The following is a 10101-nucleotide window of genomic DNA, read 5'->3' on the forward strand; positions in this document are numbered from 1 at the left end:
GTCTAACATTAGGCTTGATTACAAAATATATAAAAGATGACTGGAAGCCTTCCTCTTGACATCATCAGCTACATACTCTCAAGGCTACCTGTAAAGTCTCTTCTGCGATTCAAATGCGTAAGCAAATCTTGGTGCTCTCTAATTTCTTACCCACAATTCATTAGAATGAACCTCAATGTAGCAATAGCAGACAGTTATGTTAAACACCAGAGGCAGAGACTTATCCTGATATCCCCTTCTCTTCATTCACTCTATCCTGTTGGAGGCCATGAAGCACATTATGATGCCATAGCAGTATTCACTGAAGAAGTGGGGTTTTGATGATTTCACTTTCATTGGACCTTGTAATGGCTTGATATGTGTTTCTTCCGATCCAGACACTGTGCTGCTATTCAATCCTTGTACCAAAGAGTCCATGATAATACCAAAAGTACGCAGAGACTGTGCCTTCTCAAAATGTTTCTCTGTTCACATTGTACGTGGATTGTTATGATCACTCAGCTGACGATTACAAGTTAGTAACGTGGCATTCAGTTGCATTTATTATGTAGTACTAATAGAAACATACAGATTTAAGTTCTCTCTCTCTCTCTCTCTCTCTCTGAATCAGAAATCTTTCAAGAATTACAAAGAAACCCGAAATCTTACAAGAATCAGAACTCAACGTTGCCATTATAGTTTTCTTTATCCTATTTTCAGTCCGCGTCACACCGTACATGTCATTCATAACAATCCACCGGTAGTGAGCATGAACCTATTTGGACTCCTTGACGATACCGCAGGGAGCCCTGATGATGACAATTACTCGCTAAAAATAAATTGCAATCCTAGTGTAGTTGGTAACCCGATTCATGAGTTTGGGGGTGCTAGTTCTGGTTACCCGATTTATAAATTTGATGGGTTTATTCACTGAGAGAATATGTGTTTCTTTTTAATTTTTTAATTAATTTTTTTATTTTATCTTTCAATATTAGATTCGTTAGGAAATAAATTGCATGATATGTTTTTGTTTACTTTCTATAAGTAATCACAATCTCGAATAAATATTGATTTTAAGGTTATTGTTTAATTTTATTAGCATATATTTTTATCATATAATTAAATAAAAAAAATTAATAAAAAAATTACCGAACCCAATAGAATCCATGACTCGGGTTGCAGTGATAACGAGATCAATTCAATTTATTATTGTTTCAATATATTTTTGAAAACATTGTCACTTTGAGGGTTTTTTAAAAGCTAAATCATGTTTTTACTGGTCATCCAGATTATTTTTAAATTTATAAAATTGATCGATTGAAGTTGAGTCGGCTCCAATACAATTCAATTAAAAATTTAAATTATATTAAAAAAAATTAATATTAACTCGTTGAACCAAGTTTAATATTACTGTAAAAAAAAATATCATTTACTCTTAATATTTTTTTTACATTTAATCTGACAGCGGCAAGACACCGGGAAAAAGACTAGTCTTATTTAAACCCAGCCATCCGATGCTCATTTGACACTAGCCACAAGTGGAATTCAGTTGATTTAATTTCCCTCTCCCTCCCTCCCTCTCAAACCTTTCAAGAATTAAAGAAACCCGAAACCTACCTCCATGGAACTCAACGTTGTCATTGCAGATGTTCATGTGATTCATAACAGTCCACCGGTAGCGAGCATGAATCTATTTGAACTCCTTGACGATATCACAGGGAGCTCTGATGACGACAATTACTCTCTACCAACTCCTTGCTCCCAGGGCACTTTTACTCTAATCTGCATCAGCTACTCATGGTTGTTATATATTACGACCCAGAACCCCAACCCCAACCTGCATCCCCTCCACAACCAACCCCGGACTCACAGCCAAGCAGGTCCAGCCAGCGCCAGCGCCAACGCGGAACCTTGGCAGTCTCAGTCCCTCCTCCTCCTCCACCACCCTCAACAACTCCCCACGATGACGAGGAGGCTCAATTCCTCCCATTTTCTTATTAGCGGTTTTCTTTGAATATTTGATATTTTTCATTTGCTTTCTACTAGGGATTGTTTGATTGGATTTTTTACAGATAGAGGGTGATTAGTCAAACCATTGTAAGGTTTTCTAGCAAGGAAATTGTAGGGTTTAAATGTGTCAATCGGATTGCGACGTCATGCTCTGTTTGTAAAGTGTATTCATGTCGAAACATAGAGTACTTTCCTGTTTTCGCTCATTCATCACCTTATGCATAATTAATTGACCAATGGTGTTGGCATGACATTTTCTCTGTAATCTCAGTAAGTTAAGTATCCATCCTTAGGGTCAAGAGAAAATCATGCCCTTTGGTTGGCATTCAAAAACAATTTGTGTTATTGCATTTCAAGTTGTTTTTCTGGTCCGTACTCCAAAGTTTTCTTTTTAATACGTTTGGGCTCGGGATTTTTATCTTTAGATTTCACATAGCTCTTCAATTGCCGATATATATACACACACAGAGCCAGTATTTATGTCAGTAGTTAACCTACGTACTCATTCTTTGTGGAAACGAGTCGTTAATTGCATGGTTGCATTTATGATGCGTTATATTTGGAGTGAAATGGAAGTATTAGTTATCACCATTTGGAGTTTAATTAAGTTATTAAATCAATAAATCTCCTGCTTTTATAATAATTTGCCTATCGAATAGGTGACAGAATAATCAACCATTTGTGTTTGGGATGATTAAGGTTGCCGATGGATATACCAATAGAAAATGGGTAGTGCAATCTGATTCTTTTAGCACGAATGTTATGCCGGCGATCCTGTTGGAAAATCTAGGGGCCGACGAAACACAAATCTCTTTCATATTGCTAATTAAACCTTATATATATATATATATATATATATATATATATATATATATATATATATATATAAATCCCTTGTACGCAACAATACATTCCTGAACTGGATAAAAACGATATCAATTCCTAGAAAGAATCAGTATCGGCTAAAACAACATCAAATGTCACTTGAACAATTAAAGTATCATCTACTAAAAAGCCACGTTCTTGGTTTTCAAGAGTCTTCAAGTCCACGAAATTCCCATATCCACAAACACTAGAAAACGTACTGAACCAGTAACAAACTGAAAAGAAGAAGAAGAAGAAGAAGAAGAAAAGTGAAAATGTTAGCTAGGTCAAAAGGAGCGAGCAAATGTATAATTATTAGATAAGGAGAAAACGAAGTGAAAGAAAGAAATCATTATACCTTTGCGGTCCACATGCTGACCACGTTTCTGATCCAATAAACGGATTTCGCATTCAGCATATATTTTTCGTTCCTTGGGATGGACCTTTGAGACCGTATCTTCTCATCAATGTCAGGATGTATGAAGGAGACAACATGAAATATTTTGGGAATACGAAACAATCCGTCAGGAATATGTACAAAGATAAGTTCTGTCCGTCTTGGGATTGATTGCCTCTAGGATAAAGCCCTATATATCTGCCTGTGTATATATGTTGAGGAAATTATTTCATTACTATCAAGTCAAGTTACTAAACTATAATAAATCGAGGAGAAAATCAAAAGGTGGAAACATATGTATATACCATTTTCTTCCGCCGGCAGAAAATTGATGAGAAAATATTTTTTTGTCGAGCTTGGAGAAGTTGTGAATCTTCCAAGTGTAAAAACGATGAGCAGGTTCTTTTACTACTAACAGTCGATCTCCCTTATTTGTATTTCTTATGACAAAAATCTCAGCACCAAATACACATGAGTCGTTCAGCAAATATCCATTAGATGCATGGTTCCTTGAATGTCCCGAGGGAAATGAATTTGGTAAAACCATGTTCGATCTTGACTTTGTTAAAGCGTCTCACTCTTCCATTGATGTCTAGACAAATAATTCAGCAAAGAAAATGAATTGCTAACAAGTAAATAGTGAGATCATTGACGAGATAAGATCTGAGAGCTAATTAATTACCTTGAATGGTCAAATACTCGTCTTGAAAATGATCATATACGAACAATTTAAAGCTGACATTTATTTCAAAACCAGCAGGCATGGTATCGGGATCTGCCAGAATTATGTAGAAAGAGATGTAACCATTCCCGTTTCTGATACTGTCCCCTGAGGGGTACAGAGATAATCTCCTGATCAGAAACAATTGTATTATACAAGTCTGTCAGACGAAAGACAACAAATCTCCATTAACTTATTGGTAATCCACTTCTCTTTTAATAAAATCTTGATTATTAAAAGAAGAAGAAGAAGAAGAAACGTACCACTCGTGACCTCCAGCCTCAAAGCTGTCAGATTGGTAACTCTGTGCATCTGGCTTTGAGAATATTTGTGACAGTAAAGAAAAGGACTCGATTTTCAAGAGTGTAGTCCGCTGGGGGGATGCTCCTTTTTGATCTTGTTACCTCTGTATATCCACAAGAAAAATAAAGATGTTAATGGGGGATATCATCCATCGCTGTAATTGTATGTTGACGGATTAATCGCACGTCATTTATTTAATTAAATAATAACATTAATATCATCATCACTGGCATGCATGTCACCCTAGAAAACTAGATAGCTAGAGAACCCTAATTAAGTAACCCCAGCTTAATTGATCGAGTAATCGTAATTAAACTAACAGTACGGTAAACATATTGATTAATGTGGTATGAAAAAACAATAATTAATAATAATAAAAACGTTTTCTTTAATTAATTACCAGTAGCAGATTGAAAGGTTGCATCAGGAACAGGGGATGGTAGCTTCTTTCTTCCATGCTGCTATGCTAAATAATTGACTAATGATGAATGCTAATGAATGTTTGCAGTGCTACTAATTAAGTACTGCTAAGTGCTAACTATATATATATATGAATATTGCCTGAAGGCTTTTTAATTACGGATCGGATTAAGATTTCCAATTCCTTGTCAACAACGAAGGTCTCATTAGATTAGAACAAGGACAAAACGGTCTTGTGCTAATTGGCTTCTAATTAATTATTTTATTGCTTGACCGCCTTGGTAAAATTAATTAAGGGTCTTGTGCCATGCGCGTACACCCCAGTTTATTATTATTACGTGGAATTATCATTAATTCCAATATTCCTATTATATATAAATAATTATTAGTTATTGTTTAACTCATAATTAACTTGTTATAGGGTATTTTTGTTTTATTTTTTAGATTAAATTGGTTCGCTAATCCTCTGGGTTAATTAATGTTGTTTTTAAAATTGATTTCACTCTGATTGTGGTGGATGCCGTAAAGATTGATGTTTAATGTTAATTACTATTGCAATTAATAATTATATTTTTGTTTTATCTTTGGTCTATAATTTGAATAATATAGATTATCTTTCTAGAAATTGTATATATTATTCTTAATGTAATCATATTTCAAATGAATTATATTTTAAATAACAATTCAAACTTGTCAGGATTGCACTAATGGGAATTTTGAAAACCATGAGATGAGAGTTTTACTTTGTATTCTTTTTAGGACCAATATATGAAAATATCCATTAAGTATCATGAATGAATTATAAATAAATTAAGAAATTTAATAGAAATTAAAAAGATAAATTTAGAATAAAATTAACACATGGTAAAGGTAAATATTTCGTGTAAATTAAATATTTTGTTTTTTTCTTAAACATAATAAACCTCATATCTTGAATTTCTAGAAATAGTGTTAGTTTTTAGAATTTTTAATTTCCTTTAATTATTAGTAGATGATACCAATTATTCTAACATCTTTTTTATTTTAGGAAGTCCAAATCATAACGTCAAATTCGACAACGTAATTACTTGTGTTCTTTCTCTCATCATTTGTTCTTTTTTATTGCTAGTTTCTTGTGTAATTTTTGTAAATATTTCCATTTGACTATTATTTATGTTTTAGTATTAGTTATTTTCATTATGTTGTTTACTTGTTGCTTTCATTTTTCAGATTGCATGCATTTTATTTTATTTTTCTAGGAATTTTCACACTTTGTCGGGACTCATTTTGGGGTTAGTCCTCAAATTCATCCTTTTTTTTTTCAAAATAAAAAATAAAATAAAAACTAACATCTTGACGAAAACAAGTTAAAAGGATTTCACATGAAAAAAAAAATAAGCTGTAATTTTAAACAAAATCAGGAACCTAATTGTATTTTATTTTATCCAAAACTATAGAGACAAAGTAGATTCAAAGTCAAATTATGTAACATCCAAATTAATGAGACAACATAATATACTTAAAAATCAACATAGAAAATAGCATGGTAAAAAAAAAATATTTCTAAATTCATTTGATGGTTAACGAAATTTCAGCAGAGTTTCCCCTATAATTAAACATACTAAGTTATCAACAACTACTTGTCTTTCAAGTCTTCTATAACCACGTAGGCTATTCATTTCAATTTCTTTACTCAGAAATGTTATCAACATTGCACAATCCATTCATCTTTTGGTATTTAAATCACACACATTCTTAACAGTATAACTTCGAAACGTACTTTAGATCGAAGGAAGAATGATTATACAATCATATATGATTATCCTAAGGCATGCACATATGGTTATATATATAATTTTGAGTAGAGCAGTTTAGTTATAAAAAGAGAATATGCATTGAAATTATTTTGAGAGTACTTGGTTATCATCCTACATAAAACAAACATACGTCTAAAGAATTCATTATATGAAACATTCAAGTGAATAGTATTGTTGCAAAAGAGAGTTAATTATTTAAATTACAAGATCAATTACATGCACAACAAAGGATTCTTGAAGTCCTGGAGTCCTTCTGCCTTCTAGTTATTTGGTCCATCAATATGTGAAGGTCGTGCAATAAGATTTAATTAAGCAAGATTTTCAAATTAAAATAATAATTTTACCTTCTACAGATATCGAAGTTGAGAGCACCCACTCTCTTATCGTGTATTATAGAATTTCCTCATGACTAATGATAATGTCTTTTGTGACCACTATGAAACATGTCAAAATACACTAAAGCACAATTTTCTAGTCATACAAGATACAAATTCAGAATTTTATATCAAAGGCAACTCAAAATTCGAATTTTATATCAAAGGCAACTCAAAATTCATCATTCTTCGACACTACGGAAACAATACCAACATTCGCTTCTACTCATTTTGGAAACAAACCAAATCCATTGCTTTTCCTCGATCTCAGAAAAACAATTCCAACAATGGCTCTCATCCCCAACAAAAGCAATTATATATATTTTTTTAATATTCTCACAATTCTGAAGTTTAATTTCAACATTGGCTTTCGTCCGATGAGAAAGCAAGTTTCAATTTCAATTGTTTCCATACCTCCGGAAACAAATCAAACATTGGTTTTCGCTTATTGCAAAAGCAACCCAAATCCAACGGTTTCAGCATTCCCGGAGAACAAGTTCAATATCAGTTTTCACTCATTGCGAAAAAAAAACTCAAATCTAATGGTTTCTGCATTCCCGGAAACAAGTTTAACATTGGCTTTCATTCATTGCGAAAGCAACCCAAATTGAATTCCTCTTAAACCATATTACATTTATATATCATTCATAACTTTTTGAATCTTCAAGAATTTTCAAGAATTCAAAGTTTCAAAATTTAACTTAGTTCATTTGAGGTAAGATTTCACTTACCGGCTTCTTCAATCGTGTGACCTCCTTGGATAGAAGACCTCGTGCCCGACGTTCCTCCTGCACCATACAAATATTTTCCCATCAGCATTTGCTTTAGCAAGTTTACATACTCATTCTTTATGTAAGAATCACCTCTATTAATTTCATCTCAAACTTATTATATTCAAACAATAAATGGCAAGTGTACTAAATTATTGCTTAGTGTTTCTCCCCCCACTAGAGTTGTAAAACTTGGTTCCTTTTGGGGTTTATTTCTTTACTAAGCTAAGATAAAATTACTCATTCGGGATAAAAAGGGTCAACCCAGTTCTGCTATTTATACACTCAACTTTGTCAAAATACAGTGGTAAACAGGTTTGTCCTGTAACGCACAGCCAGATCTATGCCTGGTATTTTATCCATATCTGGAGTTCTATAACTCCAAATGGAGCAAGGCTTATTTCTTATCAAATCTAACATGATGGCACACATCTTTCATGTAGACATCTATCCCAATTTATCTCAGCTACAAGCCCAAAATTTTAGTTCAAGGTTCGGTGTGCATAATGTCTAGAATTTTTCAATTTGACATGTCTAAGGTTTTCTATCAATATCTAGAGTTTTATAGCTCTAATTTAAGTGATTCTAGTTCCATTTAAACATTAACACCTAATTTTACAACTTTTATGCAGGGCAATACTCCATATTATGCCTTTATCTAGGTTAATTCCTAGTCATAAGTTAACTAACAATACAGCCCAGATTTCTGGTTTGAATGTTTAGCACATTGTCTGTAACAACCCAGCCCAACTTACTATATATTGTCCGCTTTGGGCCTTACCGCCCTCACGGTTTCATTCCTGATGACGCAAGCCCACATCTGAGCTTGACGCCCCAAAACATGTATGACAAGTTAGCAACCATCACTCTTAATAAGGCCAGCTACCGATTCCTCACCCGTCAATGTGGGATATGACAATCCACCCCCTTTAAGAAGCCCGACAAACCCGTTAGCACAATCGGACAGCTAGTGAGGTCGGCTCTGATACCAAATGTAACAGCCTGGACTAATATGCCATATATTCTCTGTTTTGGACCTTATCGCCCTCACGGTTTTGTTCCTGGTGACACGAGCTCACATTTGAGTATGACGCCCCAAAACACATATGACAAGTTAGCAACCATCACTCTTAATAAGGTCAGCTACCAATCCCTCACCTACCGATGTGGGATATGACATTGTCACACGTGTGCGGTGTCGCGAAGAGCATCTTCTTAGTATAATCCAAGTGTGTATGGTGTAGGAGATGGACATGATAAGGAATTCTTATCCTTTATCGATGGAAGGAGGGAATGAGAGTCGCCACATAGTATTTGATCACTAAGAACCCTAACTGGTCTCAAAGATCGGGCACAGGGACTAGTTGCGTAGAGAGAAGGTATTAACACTCCTCATACGTCTTACCTAATCTAAGCTACATTGTTTAATTGTCTGATATAACTAGAGTATTGTTGTGTTTTCAAATTGTTGGTCTATCTAAAATTTAAGAAAAGTCCTCCTCAGTAAAGAGATTATTTTCTTATCAGGTAAAAACATAACCGTTCTAATGTCTATATATAAAAGAACTACCATTTTAATATCGGGAATACGTCTTACATATAAGTTCGTAATCTCAGATACTAAAAGAAAACAAAATATTGTTTGGTATTTTTGAAATATAGGCCTAGTTCTCATAGCTTTAATAAACTGATTATTAAAACCCAAAATGCATGCTAATACATATTTTTTTTGTATGAAAATATGATATGAGATATTTTGTATATTTTGAGAGACTTGGTCGTATGCATGAAAACAAGACATGTTTTTTATTTTTTTCATATATTTGTTTTTGCAATAATTCACAGAAAATCAGGTATTTTAATACCAGATTTATATTTTTACAGTATAAATACAAACCAATATTAAGCAAAATTGATAGAAAAATACACGAGAAAAACAAAAAAATTTGAAACTTTTTTTTTGGAATTTTGTTTGTTTGTTTTTTTAATTAATATATAATATTATATAATATAATATTATCATATTGTAATAATAAAATGGGGATGGGCCTGCCCCAATTATATGGGCTGAGCCCATCTTAGCTAAGTTGAAATCGGCCTAGAAGAAATTGGGTTGAGTTCAGCCCAAACAAGTTGGGCTAAGATCAGCCCAAAAAAGGGTTAGGCCAATGTTGGCCCAACATTTTCTTTCCTAATGATACTGGGCTAGACATGACCCAGTATTTTGGTCTGGGTTGGCACTATCCCGACCCAGGAACAGTGGACTCTCCACTATTCATTTACAAGAACAGTGGAGGCAGGGAAGAAGAAGAGGAAAGCTAACCTGGCGGTAAGGGCCACGTCATTGCTGATGATGGCTCACGGTGGCGCTGTGTGGCGACAGGTGGTGGTTGCTACCATTTTTCTTGTTCTTTGTGCAAAGGCACAAGTCTTTGTTTTTTCCTTCTCTTTTTCAGTTTTTGTTTTT

The sequence above is a fragment of the Populus nigra genome, chromosome 10 (genome assembly GCF_951802175.1).
Source record: "Populus nigra chromosome 10, ddPopNigr1.1, whole genome shotgun sequence".
Taxonomy (NCBI): Eukaryota; Viridiplantae; Streptophyta; class Magnoliopsida; order Malpighiales; family Salicaceae; genus Populus; species Populus nigra.